The sequence below is a fragment of the Euprymna scolopes genome, chromosome 26 (assembly GCF_053919585.1).
Source record: "Euprymna scolopes isolate OS-2025 chromosome 26, ASM5391958v1, whole genome shotgun sequence".
In the NCBI taxonomy this organism is placed as follows: Eukaryota; Metazoa; Mollusca; class Cephalopoda; order Sepiida; family Sepiolidae; genus Euprymna; species Euprymna scolopes.
The window spans coordinates 61086047-61106068 of record NC_136507.1 but is presented as its reverse complement, the minus strand read 5'-3'; the positions used below and the strand labels follow the sequence as shown (position 1 = coordinate 61106068).

Below are 20022 nucleotides of genomic sequence, written 5' to 3'. Positions count from 1 at the left end.
ATCTATATATATACATGTATATATATATCTATGTATATATATATATATCTATGTAAGTATATATATATCTATATATACATATATTTTTTATCTCTCTCTATATATGTATATATATATATATCTATATATATAAATATGTATATATGCATATATATCTATATATATAGATATATAAATATCTCTATATATAGGTATATATATATAGTTATATAAATATCTATCTATATATATATACACATCGGTATATATATATATATATATATATATATATATATATATATATATATATATATATATATATATATATAATTATATCTATATCATTCAACCACGGTAGTGGTTGAATATATGCTTAAGTCCGAAATTGAATGAATCGAGACACATTCAAACCCCCACCACTAATTTCGTTCGCAACCAAATTTCTAACAGGTTATATAGTTGGATAGAACACCTCATTAGCTACATTTTGAAAAATAAATTTCGAAAATTGGTTCAGTAGAAAAAAAGTTACAACAAAATATGTGGGTTCACAAACAGGAGAGTAAGTACATAAGTGACTAACGCTTTTTTTTTATTTTGCATAACTTTTTTTGTATATAAATATTTTTTTACTGTGGTTTTGCCAATATGACATGTTAGCGTAACGGTTAGAGTACCGGGGGTTGGTGAAAAGATTTTAGGTTCAATCCCGTGCAGCGTTTTTTTATATTTTAAAAACCGAACTTTAAAAGTGGATTCAGCATACAGTTCCATAGTAAAGGTGATAAAATCCCACTTTGGGGGTTCATTTAACTACTTCCCTTTTAACAGTTTCCCTCAATAGTTCTACTTGAACTGTTCTGTGCCTCACCATATACTCAATCCATCGGATGAGTACTGGTGGCACATTGAGTTCTCGTAGCAACTTGAACATACTACTGAAGGGTATGTTGTCAAAAGCTCCAACAATATCTAAAAAGACACCGAGTGCCACTTCTTTTTTGTTAGTTTACGCTCTATACAGATCACGAATTCATGAATCGCAGTCTCGGTAGAGACCCTGGCTCGGAACTACTGTGATTGAATGACAAATATTGCATAAATGTGTGTTTGAGAGCTAATATTTTTTGACAATCATTAATAAATATTATAAATTTATATATTAATACAATAGCAGTGCCTGGAAAATATTCCCCCATTAGAACTCGTTAAACTTTCGAGATAATATTATTTTGTTACGCTATTGATTTTTTTCCTGACGAGATGGTAACCGAAAGAGCTCTAGAGAAACTTACGCGTATTTCTTCATACAAATTTTGTACCTCCAAACACACACACACACACACACACACACACACACACACACACACACACACACACACATATATATATATGTATATATATATATATATATATATATATATATATCCATCCCTCTCTATTAGTCTCCTGTCTCCTGTGTTTTAGCGTTACTTTGTAAGTGAGTACATTTTCAGAGAATTGTTTTCGCGTGTCCATATATATCGAAAGCATATTTTATCTGTCTTTACCAATAGTGCAATGCAACTCTGTGTGTGAACTGCTTTCCTTCTTACCATAATGTGTAAATTTTTTTCTGAATACGTAGCCTCTTGATTTATAAAATATACCTATCCATATCATAGGTGGGTCAGTATTTTGTTTTCTAAATAAAAGAAATAACTTATTCCTTCCGATTTGTGCATTTTATCGTATTTTAACCATGACACAAACTTTCAACTCAATAGTAAAAAATTTTGATATCCTGATAATTAATCGGTTAAGCCCGAAATATCGTTTTCTTTAGTTTGAAAGTTTAGCATTTTAGGTCTTCATTTTTCGAAGAGTTCGATTTGGGGTAAGAGACAATCAGAAAATTTACGGACGTTTTGCAAAAGTTTTCGAAAAATCAAAGCAGATACATTAATAGAGTAACACAGTAGGAAGCGTCAATTACTGGAATATTTATTGAATTAAATGAAGTTTTTTAACAAATACTTTCTTCTTTTTTATTTTTTGGAAGCAAACAGTTTTGTAATAAATTAAAATAAATAAATTAACATTTCGAAATTAATTAAAACGAAGAAGATTGTATTTACAAATGATTACGTCCATTTTCAGAGAAAATTTCGTGATTGTCCCGAATTGAACTCCTCAAAAACTGAAAACCAAAGGTAGCTACAGTTTTAGATTCATGTATTTACATAAGAAGCACTGTCCATCTTCCTGTTCCACTTTTAACAAACACTTTCTCTTTCTTTGGGAGGGAAGGAGGAACAAGCAGTTTTCATAATAAATTTAAATTTTAAAATAAAGGAAAACAACAAACAATTTTCAAATAAATTAAGCTTTATTTATAATGTAAAATAGTCACTAATGGAATATATGTGATTTCTTTTCCTTCTTTTATTTTTGTGAAAACAAATAGTTTTTAAAATAAATTAAAATTTCAAAATAAATTAAAACAGTGAACAGTTTATTTGCTAAGGATTACGCCCATTTCGTGATTGTCTCCACTTGTCTCGAATTGAACTCTTCCAAACTGAAAACCAAATAAAACTAAAATGCAGATGTGTCTAATAGGCAAGTAGCCAAGGAGTTTTTACACATTTGCCTCCAACTCCACCCTAGAGCTAACAAACAACTCCCTCTTAAATTTCCCCATGCAGACTGAAGCCACATTTGATGATCTAAAAATCATCTTCTCATGCCTGCAATATTATAAAAACTTACACACCACCAAGGCGTGTGGGCCTGATCTCATCTCTACTATACTAATTAAGAAATGCTCAGCTGAGCTAGCCCCTATATTTTCCGAAATCTACCAATACCATGCTGAATCTTGTTTCGCTAATAGCTGGAAGATGGCCTTTGTGGTACCAATCTATAAGAATTTTGGTGAAAGGACTGACCCTCTCAGTTATCAACCTATGAACTTCTTCCCCTTCTTCACTAATATCAAGTACTAGTCCACCACCTCACAAAAGCTAATCTTCTCTCTAACAAACAGTATGGCTTTAAGCAATGTCATTCTACTGCAGATATTTTAAGTCATCTCTAAACGTATATTCTATGTACTGGATAAGGCGAGTGAAGCCAGGGCAGTATCCCTTGATATATTTAAAGCCTTTGACAAAGTTTGACACAATGGGCTGGTAAGGAAAATTAAATCGTACAATATAACTGGACACATACTAAATATAATCAGATCCTTCTTAGACAATAGAACCATTCAGCTTGTTATTGATGGACGTACATCAAAACAGCATAACATTAATATGTGAGTGCCTCAAGGGTCGATCCTTGAATCACTATTATTCCTGATATTTAACAACAACCTTCCCGATAATATTGTGTTCGAGATGGGTATATTTGTTGATGATACAACACGCTATAACATGCACGAGGGAATAATAGATGTACACAAATCTAAGACAGTTATGTCGTGGAACAACAGTGAAATTAAGAACAATCAAGTTGAGGTTCGATTAAGAAACAAGTGTATTAACAATAATGTACAAAGATAGGAAAGCGTGTATATCTGCTGGACACTCGGCTAGCAGTTGAAGTGCAGTCGCACCTCTCACTGGCATTGAAATTACTAGCGCTGTTTATAGTGCTAATCGGTGTAAATTGCTCTGTTTAAGGAAGGCTAGTGTAACATCCCTGAAAAGTAGTGACATGCAATATGGTTTCCATTCTGCTAGATCTACAGCTGATGTGCTAACGGTTATATCCTATAGGATTAGTGAGTCTCTCAACAAAGGCTTCCTTTCTAGGGCAATTGCTCTTGACATATCAAAGGCCTTCGATAAGGTATGGCATAAGGGCCTACTTCACAAGATTTCCAGCTATGGTATAACTGGAAATGTTTTCTCAATTATTAAATCATTTCTCTCTGATAGGCTCATAAGAGTAGCGGTTGATGGGCAGCAATCAGAGGCTCACAGTATTTATGCTGGAGTCCTTCAGGAGTCCACCCTGGGCCCAATTCTCTTCCTGATCTACAATGATCTCCCAAAACACATACTTAAATCATTCGTTGAGATCTATGCTGATGACACGACCATCTATGGCAACACATCAAAGGTCGTAAATAACAAAGCTCTCTCTGATTCTCTCTCCTCTGATCTTGAGCGTGTGGTACAGTGGGGGAAGAGGTGGCTGGTTACTTTTAATGCATCTAAAACTAAGCTCCTATCTTTACATCATCAACGCTCTGATCCTCATCTAGCCTCAATTGAAATGGATGGATCTCGTCTTGGGGAGGTTTTATGTTTTGACAAGTTCCTGGGATTGACCTTTACTCCTGATCTGCAATGGAACATGTATATCAAGTCTGTTGCCCGGGCCACTGGGAAAATGGTGGGATCCTTCTATTGCTCCAGAAGATATCTCACTACTGATGCAATTCTCTATCTGTATAAAAGCCAAGTACACCCAAAGATTGAGTACTGCTCTCACATCTAGGCTACAGCTTCTAAAAACAGCCTATCCTGCCTTGACAAAGTACAAAATAGACTTTTTGGCTTAGTGGGGGATGCCCTTTTCTCTTCCCTGCAACCTCTCTCCCACAGAAGAGACGTTGCGAGCCTGTCTTTGTTTTATCGTTACTTCCATGGCAAGTGCTCGTCCGAGCTCCAATCTCTGGTTCCCTCTCGCCAATCTTTCACGAAAAACACCCATCTAGCTAAAACCACTGTCAGTAATTTCCCCCACTTTTTATCTGTGCCTAAATCAAAACATAGATTCCATGAACAAAGCTTCTTTCTGAGAAGTGCATGCCTGTGGAACTCTCTTCCGTTTGCCTGTTTCCCACCTCACTACAACTTGGATGTCTTCAAGTCCAACATAAACAAATTTCTGATTAATCGCCCCCTTAAGTAAGACACTTTATCAAATTTCCAATACCAACTATTATTACGATATTATCCCATTGATTACTGTACACACAATACTCCTTATCTCCGAGTGGCTTCCTGGCCTTCATAAGTGGTGATACCCCATGTAAAAAAAAAAATGATGTCCTCAGCGGGCGATCTGGTCACCTCACTGTTCGAGTATCTTTTCCGAATTTGGTTAGTGTGACGTTTGTGCACGAAGTCTGGTCCCTTAATCATGTAGACCATGTTGCCTATTTGTTTCTCAACAATGCCGGACTCCCAGAAAATCTGATTATTTTTGAGAATCTTGTAGAAGAATATTTCGACAACTTTATACCTTTTTGTTATCGTTTTTTTTAGGTTTGGCCTATTGTGGCTTGGTAACAACTTGTGAAAAATCGATCTAACCTTGCGTTCGAACATAACCTCAGCAGGTGTCTTCGACATTTCGATGTTTGCATTCGAAGTGACTCTGTAGACTTGTAATAACTGTTGGATTGACTTATCCGTCGGCGACTCACTAGTTTTTTTCAGAGCTCTCTTGAATATGTCAACGAATTTCTCTGCTTGTCCATTACTTATTGGCTGGTATGGCAGAGTGGTTATATGTTCGATTAAATGATCCTCGCAAAAATGTTTAAATTCAGTCGACGTAAATTGCGTTCCATTGTCTGTAACAATGAAGTCTATTACTCCAAACCTACCGAATAGTTCATACAGGAAGTTGATAGTTACCTCGGATGTGCGATTCTTACATTTTAATACTTCCGGCCATTTAGATAGGCTGTCTACAACAATGAGATAGTAGAACCCATGTAGCGGCCTGCAAAATCTAAATGAATCCTAGACCAAGTCGGTCCAGTTTTGCCCACGATCCGAATTGAGTCGGAGGAGCTTTCATAGCTAATGCACATCCTCTACACTCCCTGATTTTTCCTCCTATATCTTTATCCATGTTTGGCCAATAAACGAAAGAGCGCATAAGGCTTTTCATTCTTGATATATCTGGATGTGCTACATGGAATTTCTTGAGCATTTCTATAATGTCGCAAGAATTACGACCCTGTCGCTATATAACAGGACGTTATCACAAATTGAATAAATTTCTTCATCCAGTTCGTTATTGTTGATCCTTTCTTTCGTGGGTATAATAAATAAGTCCATTTCTGCCTTACTCTTAATCTCATCAAGCGTTACTGGAAGTTCTCCTATTGTGTCACATAACATATTTTTACTTCAACTTCCGCTTGAATGGCTGCTATTACCATATCCTTCAATGGTTCTGTCTGCTTAGGTATTAACCTCGATAACCCGTCTGCATGACCAAATTTTTTAGATGGTACATACTCCATTTGAAAATTGTAATTCGGAAGCATGGTACCCCATCTTTGGAGTCTATTCGCCATATGTTGTGGTAGTCCCTTTTTCGATCTGAAAATCGTTAATAATGGTTTGTGGTCTGTTTGTAACAGAAATTGCCTACCGTGCAGGAAACGATAAAATTTCTTTACTGCAATTATAATGCTTAGCGCCTCATTTTCAATTTGTGAGTAGTTCTTTTCGGCTGGCAAAAGTGATTGGGATGAATGTGCTATGGGTCTCACTTTTCCATCATCCATTTTGTGTAAAATGCATGCTCCTATGCTATAGGAGCTGGCATCGCTTGCAACTATAATTTTACGCTTGGGATTATAATGTGCTAGAAACAAGTCAGACGTTAAAGTCTCTTTAATTTCCCGAAATGCTTCTTCGCACTCTTGCGTCCAGACCCATTTTTGGTCTTTCCTTAACAGTTCATTTAAAGGCGACCTTAGTTTATGCATATTTGGCACAAATACATTGTAGTAATTTGCCAAACCTAAGAAACTTTGTAAAGACGCAATATTTTATGGAGCAGGCATATTCTTTATTTCACTCGATCTATCTGGATCCGGCCTTCTTCCATGTTTATCGATGATTTGCCTCAAGTATTTTATTTTCTCCATGAAAAATGTACATTTTTTCTGTTTTACTTTAAATCCATAATCCTGGATCCTTTTGAATACTTGGTTTACATGAGCTTTGTGTTGTTCTTTGCTAGCGCTTTTCATTAACACATCGCCCAGGTACCCTACTGCGAAATCCAACACATTTAACATAATGCCCATAATTTGCTGAAAAATCGCAGTGGCGACATTGACCCCAAAAGGAAGTCTGTTAAACTTGTACAATCCCTTATGGGTAGCATAGCAGCTTTGAACACTCCTCATAGACTAGAACTTGTAAGTACGCGTCACTGAGGTCGATTTTAGAAAAATATTTCCCTCCACTCAGTTTCGCAAATATCTCTTCAGGGCTCGGAATAGGATAATGGTGATCTTGTAATGCCCTGTTTAAGCCTGTCGCAAAGTCAGCGCAAACCCGAATCTCCTTACTCTTCTTTTTGATGTAAACCATTGGTGCAGCCCACTCATTCTGATCAATTTTTCCGATGACACCAATGTTTTCGAGTCTTTCTAATTCATCATCTATCTGTTCTATAGCTGTGTATGGAACATTTCTTTTCTTTTTGAACACTGGCTGTTCATTTACATTTACGTTAAATTTTGATACCGCTTTTGTACACCTTTCCAAACCGCCTGAAAATACGTCTGGGAAATTTCTTTTAACTCCCTCTTAAGTTTTTCTGCCTCCACATTCGAATCCTCAACCTTTTGGAAAAATGAGCTTAAAGTCAGATCCCATAGTCAAAACTTTTTGAATAGATCAGTTCCAAAGAGGTTGTTTGATTTTCGCATGACAAAAATTCTTGCTTTTTCAGCCCTGTTCTGGAAAAAATATGTGTCAATAATTCTCCTTCGAATGTAATTTTTTCGCCACTGACGCTTCTCGCCGTTTTATGTGATTTTATCATAGTGGGTCTCCCAAGCCTCTTCCATGTTTGTACATTAATAATGGAAATGTCAGACCCACTATCAAGCTGTAGCCTTACTTTCTTTTTAAACATTTTGACCTGTACATATTTCCGGATATTTTGTTCCTCAGGTTCAATTTTCGTAAGTTTAATGGATGTCTTTCTACTAGATTGTTTTATACAATGCGATGCTTTATGCCTTTTCTGGTGGCAGTTGTCACCATTGTTTGAATTTGTAGGGACACTCATTTGTACCAATGTTTATTCCCACACGTCCAACATGGTCCAGGTGGATCTTTTCCTTGTTTCTTTCTCTGGTTATTTTTTTGAAGTCGAATTTTTCTTTTGATGGATCTGTTTAATATGCGACACTCCGCTTTCCTCTATGTCATGACTGTCTTGTTTCAACGCAATAGACCGTTCACAGCCTTCCGCTAAGTTTTGTAGTTTTAAATTCGGTTCGTTTTCGAGTTTATTTAAAGACAAGCCCTTGCACAAATATTAAACATTTAAAATTATCTGATGATAATTCCTCCAGTTTAAAATCGTTGCAATGCTTGTTCACTATACTTGCATAAGTAGTGTAGTCGTCTTCCTCTCTTCTAGTAATATTCATACATTTATAGCGCCTATGGAAAAGAGACATATTTTGCAGAAAACATTTCTGTAAGTAGCATAACTGTTTGTTGGAAACTTAACTCACTGGTCTTTTTTGAGATAATAAAATTCACGAACTTTCTCTGCTTGCCTGTTCCTAATTTCCTTAGCAAAAGTATAACTTTTTTCGCGTATGACCAGGTACCACAATCCAATATAAAAATATCCTCATATCGTCTACAGTACTGGACGAAAGTGATATCGTCTTCTGGATTATAATTCAAATTTTCAATAGTGGCTCACACAGCTGTTTGAGAAAATGTGTTATGATTATCGTCCGCTTTAGTTAACTGTGTCGCCTCCAGAAGTTTTCTTTGTTCCTCCCGTGTTTTCATCAATATTTCCTCGAAACGTTTCTGTTGTTGAAGCATTTTTTCTTCAAATGCTTGTTTAAATCTCTCTTCTCTTTCTACTTGTTGAATTTGCTGCTTTTGAAACGCGAGATTTTGCTCTGCCTGGAATTGGAACAATTCCAACAGTGAATCTTTGAATTTCGCATCCATCATACGAATTCAGTTTACAATTTACGCTTGTATTAAAAGAAATATTCCTTTTTTTTTTTTAAATCAACCAAGTTTTCTTTCCCAATTCTTTTGTTTGAAGAACAACAGTTTAGCAGTCCTTTTGTAACTTAATTTGTTGAACGCTATATTTCTAGTCTTACCAGAAACAATCTAGCGAAATAACATTTGTTTAACATTTTTTATTTGCACGCGTTTTTACGTAGCAAAAATAAAATCTGTCGCTTTAAATATCCGACGAATTCGTATGGGAAACTTTATTTTTACCCTTTTTGAATTTTGCAAAAAATGGCTTGATTCTTTACGTGTTTGCTAAGCACAAATGACGTACGCAAATAATTATTTTTCATGGTCTGTCTCTTTTTCTCTTGACAAAGTCAATGGTGTTTTTTTATCAAACCCCAGATGTTATCGAAATAACGATAGGCTTACACGGTATTTGCTAGTTGGTTTTGGACATTTAACTTTGCAGAAGAAAATTCTTACCGTAGGAAAAATGGTTTCTGGGGGAAAAATGAACCCTTTTCCCCTTTTTAAAACACTTGGTAAGTATGTTTAATTATTAAATAATTGAAAACATTTGCGTTTTTCGCTGTAGATTTTGGTAGCAAGTTTTTTTCCGTCGCCAAATTACTATTGTAATAATTACTTTACTGTTAATCCTTGTGTATCCAAATATCTGTTGAAATGACGAAGGTGTTCTGCCGTAAAGATTTTACGAATCTTTATTTCAATCACTTTTGGTGATTCTCTGCAGTGATGGTCGTTTCGATTCCTTGTCACCAATCTCTTGTGTCGTGGGACAACAGTGAAAATAAGAACAATCAAGTCAAGGTTCAGTTAAGGAACAAGTGTATTAACAATAATGTACAAAGACAGGAAAGCGTGTATATCTGCTGGGCACTCGGCTAGCAGTTGAAGTGCAGTCGCATCTCTCTCACCGGCGTTGGAATTACTAGCGCTATTTATAGTCCTAATCGGTGTAAATTCCTCTGTTCAAGGAAGGCTTGTATAACAAAGACAATGGCTGAATCCTTAGAAAATGACCTCCAGACTGTAGTGGAATAGGGCCGTAAATGGATGGTAACATTTAATGCGAGTAAAACTATGCTGCTTTCCTTTAATAATTACAAGACGCCTCTCCAGCTATTTATATCCATGATAAATAACACCCTTGGCTTAACACTCACAGATAATATGAACTGGAACAAAAAACATTGAGGACATTGCGAAGGCTGCTGTAAAGAAAGTGGGTTCCCTCTATTGTGCTAGAAAACTATTCACACCTGAGAGTATCCTACACCTCTACAAAGTCACCATTCGCCCATGCATGGAGTATTGTTGTTACATCTGGGCTGGTGCATCTACCACGTCTCTCTCTCTCTCTCTCTCTCTCTCTCTCTCTCTCTCTCTCTCTCTCTCTCTCTCTCTCTCTTCAATGTAATAGGTCCCACTTTGTTAACTAAGCTCCAACCCCTGTCCCATCGCCACCATGTTGCATCTCTGTGTCTGTTTTACAAGTATTTTTATGGAATGTGCTCTGATGAACTTGTTACACTTGTGCCCCCTCGATGTACATGTCCCCGACAAACCCACTTAGCAACAAAATCACACCCCTTCATTGTTGAAGTGCCTAAATGCCAGAAAGCTTTCTACTCTAATAGTTTATTTCATTAAGCAGCTAGACTTTGGAATTCCCTTCCTGCTACCTGTTTCCCTGACTGTACTGATATGTAGAAGTTTAAATGTAACGTAAACCAACATCTTATTCTTTCTTAGGTCCCAATTTGTAGCCCCTTTCGTCTAAGTGGTGATATGCCTTGTTTGGAGTGAAGATGAATAAAAAAAAAAAATGACAGGCTGTTCAACCACATTTAATACATTGCATCCCTGCTATCTGGAAGTTTAAATGTAATGTAAACCAACATCTTGTTAATACTTCCTAAGCACGGTCTCAAATAGTAGTCCCTTACGTCCAAGTAGTGATATACCTTGTTATGGGTGAACGTAAGAAAAAAAAAAAAGTGCAATATCAACTATTTTGTTGCTTTTGTAAAATTATGGTATATGAGGGAAACACTTGTTTCACACAGAACTTCCATGTCTATAAAACAGATCTATTAAAAAAAAACAAAAAAAAAAAAAACAATCTAAAGATTTCCATTCAAATAATAAATGCTTTTTTTTATATCACTCTTCAAAAATGAAAACCAAATAAAGCTAAAATGCTATCAAGCTATAAGAGGCTCTGTCCAATCCTCTGCCCCACTTCAGTTTCAAATCGCATTTTCATCGCTAGCTGCACGGATTTTATGGACTCTTCTTAAGAGAATAACTATTCTTCTTTATTAATTTGCGAATTACTTTTCCGATTATTACAAGAATAATAATTAATGTTATTGTTGTCATTAAGGAAAATTAATGATAAGATTAACATGTTTCCAGAGAAAGAAGGGAATAAGGAAGGCGAAATATGATTGTGTGGATAAACTAAAACCAAAAACAAATAAAATGGTGGCTATTTTGTTTTAGATATCTGCCCCCCCATTCCTCTCCCACTTCTGTCCCTCTTCTCCTCCATCCTCCACCTTCCCATCTGCTAAAAACGCTTGGTTCATTAATTAATTATTCAAAACATGTGTTCTGAATGAGAGTAGAGAAAGTCTGGTTTTATCAGGTTCTCAGCGCCATTTGTGATTTGCTAATAAAACAGATTAGCTTAGATGTTGCCAGACACTTTTCTTAAATGGTGGCAATTTCAGGGGCAGACTGGGTTGCTAGATGTTTGGGCCAAATTCGATTAGTGCAGTAAGTCTGAGACAGTGCGTTACCAGTTATTAGACGAATAACATGATTAACATCCTTACTAAAGTTCCAATACTATTGCCACTGAGTAACATTTGAAATTACATAAATAGGGAGGGGAGATGCTGCGTAGACAACTTTTCTTGCCTTGACAGAGTGGGAAACCAAGGTTGCTGGGAAAATGGTTGGATCATTCTAACACACCAGAAAGGGCATGCCTTCTAATACAATCCATTACCTGCATAGAGAATTTCTTTTTTTTTTTACATGGTAGTCACCACTTATCAAGGCTCGGAAGCCACTCGGGGATAAGGGTTATTGCGTGTACAGTAATCAATGGGATAATATCGCAGTAATTGTAAGTAATGGAGGTTTTATAAAGTGTCTTACTTAAGGAGGTGGTTTATCAGGAATTTGTTTATGAGGGTCTCCAGCATCAATACTGAGAGCTTCTGATTTCTGCCCATCAATCATTACTCTTATGAATCTATCAAAGGGAAATGATTTAATAGTTGAGAAGACATTTTCAGCTATACCATAGCTGGAGATCTTGTGAAGTAGACCTTAATGCCATACTTTATCAAAGGCTTTTGATATGTCAAGAGCAATTGCCCTCGAGAGAAAGTCTCTGCTGAGAGATTCACCAATCCTATGAGATATAACTGTAAGCACGTCTGCTGTAGATCTAGCAGAAAGGAAACCATATTGCATGTCACTAAGAAGGTTATTTTTGCTGAGATGGTTGACTACTTCTCAGAAGCAAGTTAGTTTTCACAGGAACGTGTTGAATCACAATATTTGTAACCAATAAAAATCGTTTTAAACACCAAAAGTAACAATCTTGTGTCAAATTAACCAAACAATAACTTGATAAACTGAAATTAGAGTTCTTCGGGGTATCACCTGCGATACGCCTGTGATGCGCCTCCACTTTCAGCATTAACAATGCTCATCCTAGAAACATTGAGCACCTCAAACTTTCAAAGTATATTTTACATATCTGTAAAATTAATATAAATATAACTAATTTATGTTTTCTCGTTTCATTTCCTAAAATCCTGTTGTTAAGTTAGCACTTGCTAATTGGTGATCCATTCCTAAGCTTAATGTTTTATCCATCTTTTTTCATTCGCCAATTTAACTACATTTATATTGATTGCTTCATAAACCTCAAAATACAATACCAAAAGCCAAAAGCGACACAACAGACTTATAGCATATAAGTTATTGGTCAAATACCCTAAACTTAAAATTATGGTCCTGTCTCTATACATATTTGTTATGCTATCCAATATAATAAAATTTATAACGAGTGCTCTCCTTCTGTGTATACAACCTTTCAGGCATTCATTCCACACATTTAAACAGCTTTTTCCTGGATCATGAATTAACCGTAGAATATGGTATTTCTCAGCATTGCAAAGCGAGCATTGTTCTAATTCTAGGGAGTATAAGGTTTGTGTTCAATTTTCCTCCATTTAATGGTAAAAGGTGTCCCCTTTTCTTTTAGCTTCCACGTGGGTTTCTAAGGCCGTTTTAATCCTTGTTTTCACTCTAAAGGAACTCATATGTGAATAAAATCTTTGTTTAATCATGCATTGGTATGACGCAAGGTTCGTTTAAGCAAAGATTTTATTCACATATGAGTTTCTCTAAAAAATAGAGGAATATAATTATAAGTTTATTTTTAAATTTTATTATATTGAATAGCATAAAAAATATAGAGAACCATAATGTTAAGATTTCTATTAGTATAGTGTGCCATTTTCCTTAGGCTTCTCGATAGGCATCTCTCCCCCGCCACCCCAAATAAAAACTGCGTTTAAACTTTTAAATATGAATTTTTAATTTTAATTTTAAATTTGATTTTAAATTAAAATTTTTTCAATTTAATTTTGATTTTAATTTCAATAAATTTGCCCAATCTGATTTAATAGAATATAATTTCGAGGAGTATAATTAAAATTTATATAAGATGGAATACTGTTGCCATATCTGGGCAGGAGCTGCCAAAAACAGCCTATCATGCCTTGACAGAGTACAAAATAGACTTCGTGGTTTAGTGGGGGATGCCCTTTTCTCTACCCTGCAACCCCTCTCCCACAGAAGAGACGTTGCGAGCCTATCCTTGTTTTATCGTTATTTTCATGGCAGGTGCTCGTCTGAACTCCAATCCCTGGTCCCCCCTCGCCAATCTTTCACGAAAAACACCCGTCTAGCTGAATCCCCTGTGAAAAATTTCCCCCACTCTATATCTGTGCCTAAATCAAAACGCGGATTTCATGAACAAAGCTTCTTTCTTAGAACTGCACGCCTGTGGAACTCTGTTCCGTCTGCCTGCTTCCCTCCGGACTACAACTTGGATGTCTTCAAGTCTAATGTTAACAAATTCCTAATGAACCGCCCCCTTAAGTAAACACTTCATCAAATCTCCTCACTAACGTAATGTACTTGCAATAACCCTTATCCCTGAGTGTCTTCCGGGCCTTGATAAGTGGTGATCTCTGTGTAAAAAAAAAAAGAAAAAAAGATAGGTTTCTTCAGACTATTTAAAAGAGATTTACACTTCAGCCATATTAAATAAGGCGATTGAAAGAGAATATAAGTATATGTAATATAGTATATATAGAGGAATAAAGTTAAATAAAAATAAAAATAAAAATGATTATTATCCATTCGAATTAAGCTTCAGGCTTTCATAAAGTTATCTCCCTTAGACTAATTTAGAAATTAAGTTAGGATAAAAACAATTCCGTTTAAGACCGGAATTTTTTTTTAAATTAATGAATTCAATAAATCATATTTTTTCATAGGTGACGTGATAAATAGTTCGCATATATTCCATCCATCCAGCGCGCCCGTAGCCGAGATTGAACTCACTACTTACGAGTTTGTAATGTAATTCAAACCTTGTTGATAGCTGAATACTTGATGCTTTGTCAGGGATATCAAGGGTATTTTTATCATGACGCCATCACTAGACAGGGTGCCTACCACGGCTTAAGAGAGTCTAATTAACCCTCGAGAGAAGGATAAACCGTGCCAGTTTCTCAACCTGGTATTTTACCTCGCATATATTAGAATAATAAATAACAGAAACATTTAAGTATATACAAGTTCTCCCTTTTCTTTTCCTTCCTTTCCTTTTTTTTCTTTGTTTTCTTTGGCGTTCAAAATATTAGCGGACAATTTTTTTAAATGTTATCATTTGAAATTTAAGGTTAAAAAAAAAAAGCGAGATTTGCACGAGATATTGTAAAGTATCTTTAGGTTTTGACTTCCGATTATAAACAGATAGGTATCGGCTGAAGAGAGCTTGATATGGAGACCTAAAATGATTCCCTTATATCAGGCTTGAAACCGACGGTACCGAGGACTTTTCTAAATTTCAGAAAATAAAAATAAAAATAATACGCTCTTATTTTTTCCTTATACAGGGTGACCCTAAAAAAACAAAAGCTAAATGGAGGCCATTTAGAACATATGCTGTAGAACGGAGAAAAAAAGGCCAAAGACCCTAGTGTTTTGATGTGATGTTTTGAAAATAATAAACTAGTTATGACCAAAGTTTCATTTAATTCGGACAAAACACTAAGAAACGGGGCCTAATTATAGTTGGGGTCCGTTTTTTTGAGGAGGGGCACCCTGTAATAGAACACTCTGCTGGAATCCTTTTTTTTCAAAATAAAACTATATATATATATATATATATATATATATATATATATATATATATATATATATATATATATATATATAAAATAGAAAAATGTGACCATGAAAAGTATTATGGTTAAGCTTAAACATGGAAAAGTAAAGGTATTCTAGTAAAAAAAATAATAAATTTATAAATTAAAATATTGCATCATTTAGAATTGATTATATAATCTTAAAAATTGAATTAAAAAAAATTCTTAATGCTGCAATATTTTAAGGGATAAATTTATTATATTTTTTACTAGAATATCTTGTCCTTTTCTTTTCCAGTTTTAACAACAAGTCATTTACTTTTCCATGTTTAAGCTTAACCAAATTACTTTTCATGCTTGCATTTTTCTATTGTAATGCATGATTTTTCCAGGCTTCCAGTAAATTCACTTGTTCTTTGTTTAATTTCAGTCTTATTCATTCGAAAGCGATGAATTGGTAGCAACAGTAGTCGCTGAAACGACGTGGTTGTTATGGAAACCAGTCATAAAAAAACGTCGCTCACCTCCTTATGTTTTTTACGATTTTCAACACCAGTAAATTCATCATAACTTTTGTTTTACTGAACGAAAATTGAATTTTTTGTTTACAATATAGTTGAGAAGGTAATCTATAAACTATAATAATTGTTTTAAATTTGGTCAAAAAATGAGTGAGCGGTGAAGCTTTAAAGCAGTTTTAAATGACTAAAACTGCCTCTTAACCATATATTAAAACACTACCGTGTTTGAATTATATATATATATATATATATATACATTACACTATATTTGTTCTGGACCCCCCCCCCCGCTCCCCAAAAAAAGGCATTCATATTCACTGAACTTAGATGTTTTCAAAAATTATATATCCTGTTTTCTTTTTGTTTTTTTTTATTATAAAATAGCTTTATTCATGAGAAATATTTTTTTAGTCCATTGCGATTGGTGTATATAAACCGAGTACGTTTCAAGGAAATCATTAACCTATATATATATATAAAAGTGAACGTGTGTGTATACATTTCCCTACGCAATAACTCTGTCAATTTTTAGTCTACAGACTCGAAATTTGATATACAGGGTACTGAGATTTGGGAAAATCGATGTGATCGGTTTTTGGCCAGAAATTTGTCAATTAAGGGGTCAAAGTTCAACGATTTGACATTTGAGAAGTCTCCCAAACTCCTCCGACAATTTTGGGTCTACGCACTTGAAATTTTAGATATAGGTTCCAAAACAATAAATTTTAAGGGGTCATAATAGGGGTCAAAGTTTTTAAAAAATTTACCTCTGTGGTCTCTTCTAAATTACTCAGACAATTTCTGGTTTAAATATTTGAAATTTTACATAAAGATTATTCAGAGATCGGGCAAGCTTTTTCATCAGTTTGGGTCGAAAATTTTTAGTTATCAATATATAAATGTACGTATGTATGTCTGTTTGCATGTCTGCCTTAAACTTTCAATAGAGGCGACGGATTTTACCAAGATCAGTATCGTTTTAAAGTTCGACCATTCATACGACAAATATCGGAAAATTGGCTAAAAACATTAATATCTTCCCCTTCAACTAGGCACTTTTCTGCAGGGTGGGGATCACTTTTTTCGCCGATATTTTTGAAAGTTATCCTCTCCTTTAGATTGTCTAGCCTTAATTTAAAAAAAAAATGTCACTTCCCTTTTGGCGGTGGTCGTAACAGCATAAACGTTAGGTTTTATCCCGTTCTTTTCCTCCTTTGCGGTACGGGTTCGAGCCTGCCTTCCTACTACCACTTTTTTTTTTTTTTTTTTTTTTTTTGCTCAACATACACATCCAAACACCCTGGCAACGCCGGGCTGAAATGCTAGTATATATATATATATATATATATATATATATATATATATATATATATATATATATATATATATATATATATATATATATAATATATATAATATATATATATATATATATATATATATATATATATATATATATATCGTGTTGGTTTTTTCAACTAGACTTATGTTGCCGTCTATTCGCAAAGATGTCCCCCCCTCCACCATAATAATTCTATTATTTATTTATTTAAATGTAGTGCGCACTATGTTGTGCGAACATCGCAAAGGTAAGATTTTCGTTTGAAACACCATGTGCCTTCAAAGTTTCGTTATGCAAATTTTTCACCCTCGGATGTTCTGCGATTTGCGACCATCTTATAAATAACCATGCGTGTGCCACGAATTTCAGTGCTGACATGTTTACGATCCTTACTAAGTCGCACTCTCCCTATCATTTGAACATTTTAGAGACTCTTTTTTATTAAGTCTTTGAGATCTTCTCTTTGCAAGCAAAAAGAAAATCTTCTAGGACTTAATTTAGTCTCTATGTAATTTTTACCCCCGTTTATTTCTGTTTTTCTTTTTTTTTTTTCCTACCCTCGCCATATTCATGACATTTTTTGTCTGTTTTAAATCGTATCTTCCTCGATTTAGCTTTGATAAGTGGGGAACGAAACCTGGTTAGCTAATCTTTATTTTCATTTTTTATTTTTTTTTAAATTCATTATGCTTTTTAATCTGTATTTAGCCGTCATAAAATTCTGCACCCCCCCCCGGAAAATTTTAAAATATTTTAAGACCAGGTACGCTCCTGATTTAATCAATAGATTAAATGCATTAATAAAAATTAAAAGTAAAATCAGGACTGCCCAGGCAAATCAGACCTTACATTCGTGCTTGAGCAACAAAGTTTGTCCCGCTTTTATTTTATTTAAAATAGAGCGAGCTAAGTTACATCATGGACAAAAAATTGAAAGTGATTTTATCTCTATTTTTTTTTTTTTTTTTTTTGTCTAAGCTTTCTTATAATCTGGCGCGTTTAAACAGGAAATATCATGAAATTTGGAAAGATTCGGTTGGCAATTTGTCATTTTTTGACAAAATTAGATTTTCTAGATATGTTGCAATAATTCACGAACGTAGCCTTTCGATGTTATTGTTAAAAAATCAAAAGAATTTACAACATTTGATCTTCAAAAAATATGGTTGCTCGACGAACCCTATTGTTACTCAGAACGTCTTAAATCTCTCTTCTGTGCAGTTGTCTGAGCTTGAACTTAATATTCTTTTGCATGGCTTGGACTGCTGCATTCTTCCCATACCCCCAAAGCGTGAAGAGATATATGCTGAATTTGAAGTTTTTTTTGCTCAATTAAAGACTTTCTCCTGTTTCCGACTCTATGGTCAGTGATATTAAGGCGAAACTCAATGACGTCGCACATTCTTATGCAGGCACATCCATTTCGTTTTGTGAAGCAAAATGGCGAAGTGAACATTATCGTATACTCAAAGCACTTCGCCATAATAAATCTTTTGTCGTCATAAAACACGATAAAGGTTATGGCGTTGTCATTATGGATCACCAGGATTATGTCAATAAAATGTTGACTATTTTGGGAGACACCTCTAAATTTGTTAAATTGGGTCTGGTAGATACTCATGATTGTACTGTTTCTATCGAGACCAAGTTCCAAAACAACTTGTCAAACGGGTCAAAAGTGGTGTTCTTCCCACTTTTATTTCTGATTTAATTCGTCCTACTGGTTCTATTCGCCCTCGTTTGTATGGTTTGCCTAAGACCCATAAAGAGGGGGTACCGTTGAGACCCATATTATCTATGATAGGGTCTTGTCAACATAAGCTAGCAAAATGGTTAATAATTATTTTAGAACCTGTTTTGGAACTTTATAGTTCATATTGTATTAAAGATTCTTTTAGCTTTGCTAACTTTATACAAAATTATACTCATTCAGACAAATTTATGTGTTCCTTCGATATTTCCAGTCTTTTTACTTGCATCCCATTGTTAGAGACTATTAATATTTGTGCTGACGCTTTATATCGGAGTAATACCAGAAAATGTTTTTGTAGAATTGATGAAATTCGCCACCATGTCGGTAGAATTCAGTCTTAACGATATTATGTACAGACAGACGAATGGTGTGGAAATGGGTTCCCCATTGGGACCAGCGTTGGCTAATATCTTTGTTGGTTTTCATGACGAGGATCTATTGTCTGGTTTGCATAAACCAGAAATTTATTTTCGTTACGTTGACGACACTTTCTGCTTATTTGACAACGAGACGAATGCGGATGCTTTTTTTGTGTCCCTCAATAACGTTCATCCAGCCATTAAGTTTACGGTAGACAAGGAAACGAATTCTACTCTTCCGTTTTTTGATGTTTTTGTGTCCAAGACATCCTCGTGTTTATCGTAAACCAACTTTTACGGGTCTCTATACACGTTGGGACTCTTTTTGCCCTATAAACCAAAAATATAATTTAATCAAAACTTTAACACATAGGGTCTTGATGATTTATTCTGAAGTTTATTTGGATGACGAACTCAAATTTATCACTAAGACCCGTTGTAATAATGGTTACCCCTTAGATATTGTTGAAACTACTATCAATAAGAAAGTTTCTAATTTTCATAAACCCAAAGAAATTATAGCTTATAGATGTCCTGTGTACCTACGTCTACCTTGGCTAGGTAACATCAGTGACCGATTTGCGAAGCAAATTTCTTTGTCT

At 34.8% G+C, this 20022-nt stretch overlaps 1 protein-coding gene across 2 annotated transcripts in view; it reads right to left on the bottom strand.

Annotated features, from left to right (window-relative positions):
• Positions 1-20022, bottom strand: part of LOC145248106 (potassium voltage-gated channel subfamily KQT member 1-like) — a 760452-nt gene that overhangs the window by 255648 nt on the left and 484782 nt on the right. The gene's annotated exons all lie outside the window — the stretch shown is intronic.